Raw genomic sequence first — 7,537 nt, 5'->3', positions numbered from 1 at the left:
CCCGAGTAACTGGGATTAGAGGCACCTGCCACCACAACTGGCCTATTTTTGTATTTTTAGTAGAGACGGGGTTTCACCATGTTAGCCAGGCTGGTCTTGAACTCCTGACCTCAAATGTGCCTTGGCCTCCCAAAGTGCTAGAATTAAAGGCATAAGCCACCACGCCCAGCTAGGTTGATATAGTTTAACCCAATATTTATCTAGCACATCTAGGGAAAAACTGTTCATTGATACTAATATGATAACTAGCAAAATAAATTCTCGCTCCATAAAAATTATATAATTTGACCACTTAAAAACCAGAACAATGTTTCAGCTTTTTGGGATGCTCAACAGAAGGTTTAAGTGGAGCATCTGAAGTTGTATCTGCTTGCTACGCCTGCTATTTTTTCTGACATTTCCACTGTCAAGACATTTAAAAGTAATAATTTCGCTTTACTTCCCAGTTTCTCTTTCTTGTGCCCTGCATTCTGCTCTAGGACATGTTTTGAAAGCACTTAGAGGAACTTAATGGACAGATTTAGCAAAATCTTCATCCTGTTTTCACAGCTCAGTCGCATACAAAAGACTGAATAAACTCTTTCCTCCTCACGCCTTCATCTCTTAAAAGTATTGATTGTGGTCAAGGGGAGAGGCAGAGGGAGGGAGATTTCTCTTGTGTCAAAGCTACACCAAAAAAAAAAAAAAAAATTGTGTTGTTGTTGAATTGGTTCTTTTCATCTGCTAAATGCCCACTTCCGGTTTCTTATCAGCCACTTTGGTGTAGGATTGGAAATAACGTTACTTAAACAAGTACCCGCCCGTATTTTCAGTTTCTTGAATATCTCAAACATCACCGTTTCCCAAGTATACTGACTTCAGGAAAATAGAAAAGGGATTTTATTCCAAACCCTTTTTTCCAATTTGCAAACCCAAGAGAGTTCAAGGGAAATGCAATCCACATGTTTCTGATCATTTCTACGCAAATATCTAAAGTTTGTTTTTTTTTAATGAAAGTGATTTGATGTCTACAAAGCTTTTAAAATAAATCTTGGTTATCCCCCCATTTTTCTCTAAGAAAGAAGTTTCTTTGGATAAGATTAAGTTAATATGAATCTCTTAAAATCTGACTTTGTCTTTAAATTAAAAAATCATGGCCGGGCGCAGTGGGTCACGCCTATAATCCCAGCACTTTGGGAGGCCCAGATGGAAGGATCACGAGGTCAAGAGATTGAGATCATCCTAGCCAACATGGTGAAGCCCCATCTCTACTAAAACTATAAAAAATTAGCTGGCTTGGTGGTGCGTGCCTGTAGTCCCAGCTAACTTGGGAGGCTGAGGTAGGAGGATCATTTGAACCTAGGAGGCGGAGGTTGCAGTGAGCCAAGATCGTGCCACTGCACTCCAGCCTGGAGACAGAGAGAGACTCTGTCTCAAAAATAAATAAATAAATACATAAATTAATAAAATTAAAAAAAACTCATTTCAGTAAGGGTGGGTTCTAAACTCACTTCTAAATGTATCATGTTATCTAGCCCCTCATCTATTTTTATCATTTCCTTTATTACATTCTTTCAAGTCCTTTTTATATAGTAAATCATTCATTCATTCAACAGATACAAATGCCTATCTGTCCCAGGCTGTGCTAGGTTCTGGGGATACAACAAGAACATGGTAGACATGCTCCCTGCCTTCATGGCACATTGAGTCCAGCAGAGAAGAAAGAGGTTGAACAAGGGTTTGCACATCTGATGAGAGAATGCCAGGATAATAGAGAAGGCTTTCCAAAGGAAGCATCTCGCATGCAGCAATCCTCACCCAAGCAAAACGGGGACCATGTCAAAAGCGAGACCAAGGAAACAGCAGGTGCAAAGCTCTGGGGTGGAACACAAAGAAGGTCTATAGGGCTGGAGCTTAAGAAAGTGAGCATGGAGGGGTGCAGGATGAGGCTGGGGAAGACGATGCAAGACCCTGTTTGCCCATCTGCCTCTTAGAATTCATAGCACACTCAAGGCCACTAACAGGGACAAAACAGGATCTTCCTAGCCTGACACACCTCCAGACTAGCCCTCCGTGAGCATTTCACCCAAACACAGAGTCTGTACTATGTTAATGTACATCCCCAAATCACCAGCAAGGCAAAGCAGTCTCCTCCTCTGAGATTCTTTGAATTATATGGGGATATAGAGATAGATCTTTATTATATATACATATCTATGCATAGATGCATATCTTAGGTTGGTGCAAAAGTAATTAAACCTCAGTTAATTGTGCACCAAGCTAAGCTAATATGTGGCTATGAACGTGTGTGCGCATCTTTTGCATTTTCTACCTTTCAGGCTGAGCCCTCCTTCCTCGCCATGGCCATTACTTTGGCTCAGGCTTCCTTTTCTTCCCTCCGCCAGATGTTGAAATGGCCTCTCAGTCTTCCTGCCTCCAGTCTCTCACCTCTCCAATCTCCAAGCTGTGTGCCTCATTTCATAATGCCACTTCCCTCTTAGAAATTCCTGAGAAGTCCTGTGTGAACCTCTGATGAATCTGCTTTGCCCGGAGTACAGAATCTGGAGTAGTTTCTGGCCCAAACCAACCTCAGTGGCCTACCTCCCACCCCTCCTCTCTCCACCTTTCCCCACCTCCCCAACCCTGTACTGCAGCCCCCCCAGCCACATGGACTTTCCTCGCTTCATCTGATGGAGGATGTCTGGTTCTATGCTGTGAAACGTTGGTTGCATGAGATATTAATGGTAGTTAGGCCAACCCCCCATAGTCAAATGTGTTGGGAAAATATAATAAAGTTGAATTGTGTCACCCCTAATGTATATGTTGAAATCTTAACCCCCAGTAGCTCAGAATGTGACCTTATTCAGAAATGGGTCTTTACAGAGGTCATCAAGTTAAAATGAGGTCATTAGGGTGGGCCCAGGTCCAATGCCACTGGTGTTCTTATAAAAAGGAAAAGTGGGACACCGACACACACACACACACACACACACACACACACACACACACACACACACAGAAAAGCCCAGGTAAACATGAAGGCACAGATCAGAGCAATCATCTACAAACCAAGAACACCAAAGATTGCCAGCAATCCGCCAGGAGAGAGGCATGGAACAGATTCTCCCTCACAGCCCTCAGGAGAAACCAACCCTGCCAACACTGGCCTCCAGAACTGGAACAGTAAATTTCTGTTGTTTAAACCACCTAGTTTATGGCACTTTGCTGTGGCAGCCCTGGGAAACGAATACAAAGTTAAACACCTTATTTCAGTGCAAGACTTTTCAGAGTGTGTACTAAGCTCATGTGCCCTAAATCTCCAAGACGGGACAGAGCATCCCAAGCCTGCTTGACAACAACATCCCCTCCCCACTTGCATCTCACAAGGATTATTATTCTAAAGAACAGACTTTGGGAAGTACTGACCCAGGATTCTGAACTCAGCTAAGGGTTAAGGACTAGAATATGCAGGGAGGGAATGAGTAAACAGGTTCACCCGAAGTTGTGAATAAGTGACAGCCATTTAACCTTCCTGGGACATTCTCCTCTACAAAGCGGATCTATAATGGGTAGATTTTAGGCCCTGTGGAAAGGTGAGTGAAGAATTCCCAGCAAAGACAGTGTTAGCATCTGAGGCAGTAAGACGTTCCACTCTTTTATCTCTAAGTATCACCATGACTGGGCATCAGTTTTATAATTTGCAAGACCCAGTGCAAAGTGAAAATGCAGGACCCTTTCTTCATAGCTTATTAAGGATTTCAAAATGGTGACAGCAGGGCATGAAACCAAGCTCAGGGACCTTCTAAGCGTGGGATGCTGTGTGACTGCACAGGTCTCACGTGTATAACGCCAGCTACACCCTGGTCAGTCCAACATAATCCTTTACAATCGTACACCACTGTTTATTTTATGAACTATATTAAGAATATTTCTGCATTGTGTGTCCCAAGACCACCCCGAGATTTGATGATTCTCTGGGAGGACTCACAGGAGTTGGTGTATAGTTGTATTGATGGCTATGATTTATTATAGGGAAAGGAGCAAAGCAAGCTCCGCAGAGGAAAGGGTTCATGGAGCAAGGTCCAGGGGAAACCAGGCGCACGCTTCCAAGACGAGTCGCACAGAGCGTGCTTAATTCCCCCAGCAAGGAGTTTTGACAACATGTAAAATGTTATCTACCGAGGACACTCATTAGGGATTCAGTGTTCAGGCTTTCTACTGGTGGCTGGTCACAGAGTCACCCTGTGCCTGGCATGTGCCAGAATTCGAATTGTGCTCCTCAGTGTTTACACTAACAAGAAATAGCCAGTTCAGGCACAAAACAGCTTCTCTGACACTTTCTCCTGCTCAGGCTCAGTGGATGCACTCAATCAATTCAGATTTCTTCTGTTCAACAGTTTAAGGTGATTCTTCTAGAAGGCTTGTAAAAGATGATACACAATGGCATTTCAATTATTTGGCAAAGAAACCTTTCTATCTCTGCTTCTAGAATATACTTTGGCATGAAGTGGAAGTGAGTGTTCAATGTACCTTTATTAGAAGTGCTACTTGGAGCATATGGGTGCTGTGAGACGTGGCTCTTGCACACCAACCCAAGCCTGACCACCAGTTTCCAGAAATGAGTCTCTTTCAGGGAGCTCAGAGCTCATCCACTCTAGAGCATCATGTATGATGGTGCTGTAGCCCTTTCTCCTTCCAACAAAGAGGCTAGAAGCTCGTTCATGCTAAAGTTCTAATAACCAAAAATGCTTCTGCATTAATCGTCCCAAGGATGATTATGTTTTGGCAGGTGACACTAATTATACCAACGCTTTAAAGATAGACCCTCAGATTGCAAGGTAGGGAGTCATTTTGGTAGGACAATCATTGGGTCAGCCCCTCAACGGACATTCACTGTGGAACCGGAACCACTCAACAGAAGTCTTAGTTAAGTTCATTGAAAGGCTGTAATTGATTTGACATACTAAATTATGTCTTAGTCTTCACTGTAATTACAGTAAGAATAACTCAGGTTAAGTCAAATATCTACCAATATTTTGGAGAGGCAGGAGGGAAAGGGTCTGTGATAACTCTTTAAATTATCCAGATTTCTATTTATATAGATTATGTTTGGTTTTGATCAAACCATACGTAAAAGGTTCCTACCTTAGACTTTCATGAAGACAGCAATTAAGAGAATTCACCAATAATTTTTCCAAAGATAAATTATTATTTATTTAACATTTATTAATCCAATGTGCTAGCTAGGGGATATGGAATATACAAACTTGGCTTTTGCTTTTCAGGATATTTAGACTCCTGGACATACAGTGTGGTACACAGAAAGGGACCCTGGACTTGGAATTTGGCTCCTTGACTAAGAAGCTGGGTGGCCTTGGGCAAGTAAGTAGACAACTCTGGGCTTCAGTTTCCTCATCTGCTCAATGAAGAAAGTAACCTGTCCTTCATCACAGAGTAGGTATAAAGATCAATAATGTAACTGGATTCATATGAAAGTGGTTGATAAACTATACGTCGTCTGTGTGTGTGTATGGGTGGGTGGGTGGGTGTGGGGGTGTGTGCATGCTTAAAGAATAAGGGAAAACTGCATTTAAGAAAACCAGCACATTTAATAAATGATGGCAATAACCCAGCCCCATTATGGGGAGCAGTTACTGTCATCGTCTGGATCACTGATGGCACAATTAACTTAATTAACACATACCTCTGTGGCAAGTCTGCTGAAATAACACTTTTCCTTTTAACATACCTGAGCCTTGCCAGCAAGGCATCTCCGAGTCATGCATCTTCCAAGGAGGGAGGCCCGCGTGTCAAATGGCTTTTAGCTGGTATGCAGAAAACTGAATTCCAGAATATCCACATCATTAGCAGCTCAAATTATTTAGAGAAATATTAGAAGCCTCACCAAAGTCTTGTAGAAAAGGGCAAAGACCAGTGCATCCTCAAGCAGAGGTGTGTCTGGGTAGACGAGTATGACCCCATGAGGAAGCCATTCTCACCAAATCCAGAGTGACTTCCCACAGAGAGATCATCCTCTTCTGCATAAGATTCTGACGAAGGAGGCTTGGGACTTTGGTCTGTCGTGGTGGTGACAGGGTTTTTGACAAGTGAGCATGAGTCCATGTCTAGGTGAAGAGCACGCCTATAGATTGCAGCTTTGCCATAGCATGGACTCCTGCTGATCACCTCGGTTGAGTACTGTTTAGGGCTGGAAAGGGGAGACCTGGGATAAAGCGATGTACCCCTTCTATTTTGGAGGCCTTCAATTTTGTTTAGCTGTCAGGAATGTTCCTCCTACTCTATTACTCTCTCTTTTCCGCTTCTCTCAATGGCATGACTCCATTTCATTTTCTACCTTTCTTCCTATCTCCTCTGACTGTTATTTTTATTTCCACTCATGTTGACAATTATTCCTACACTTCTTTACAATATGGTTTGATTATTTCAGATATGCAGCTCATCTCCCCAGTGAAATTACACTTTCCTTCAGAGTCAATATTCTTCTGTATTTCCCATAGCAGCCTAACAGAGGGCTGGTCCATGATAGATATTCAATAAACAATTGTTTCTTGAATTTATTTTCCTTTACTTCTCTTTCATTATAATTTGGGTGCATGAGTTCTACAAAGACTGTTTGCATGTATCGAAGACCCAACATAATACTGGCTTAAATATGACAGGTTTATTTGTCTCTCACATTATAGTATGTGACACAAGGCCCTGAGCAGGCAGACAGCTGTGCTCCAGGCAGTCATCCTGGGACTCAGGCCTCTTCTATCTTGTTGCTCCGCCATCCTTGGTGTGTTGTTCTTGCATGCCTGGTCTGGCGCAGCACAAGGATGCAGGATGGTGGGAACATGTAGAGGGAGGGCACCTCCTCAGAGCTTCTTCGCATCCTTTCTGCCACATCTGATTCATCAGATCTGGCCACATGACCATAACTGGCTGCAGTGGAGGATGGGAAATGTAGCCTTAATATTGAGTGGCAAATGTTTAAATAAAAAATCAGAGTACCATTAAAAAATGCAGTAGCTTTCAAAATTTTAAAACCATGATTCATAATAATAAATATATTTTACCTAATGACTCAATACAGGCACCATGAACACATAGAAAACTTTTATAAAACAATACTTACCACTACTTTGAGTGATGCATTTAATATTTTTATTATTAATTAATTTATTTATTTGAGACAGGGTCTCTCTTTATTGCAGGCTGGAGTGCAGTGGCACCATCTTGGCTCATTGCAACCTCTACTTCCTGGGTTCAAGTGATTCTCGTGCCTCAGCCTTTTGAGTAGCTGGGATTACAGGTGCCTGCCACCATGCCCTGTTAATTTTTGTATTTTTAATAGAGACGGGGTTTCATCATGTCGGACAGGCTGGTCTCAAACTCCTGGCCTCAAGTGATCTGCCCACCTTGACCTCCCAAAATGCTGGGATTACAGGCATGGGCCATCATGCTTGGCCAACATTTAATATTTTTATAGTTTATAAAATAAATGTTGTTTGTGACCAACAAATGGGGGATGCCTGCAATTTGAAAGGCGCTACTA

This window comes from Pan paniscus, chromosome 8 (assembly GCF_029289425.2).
Source record: "Pan paniscus chromosome 8, NHGRI_mPanPan1-v2.0_pri, whole genome shotgun sequence".
NCBI classification, from domain to species: Eukaryota; Metazoa; Chordata; class Mammalia; order Primates; family Hominidae; genus Pan; species Pan paniscus.
Note: the sequence above shows the minus strand (reverse complement) of the source record.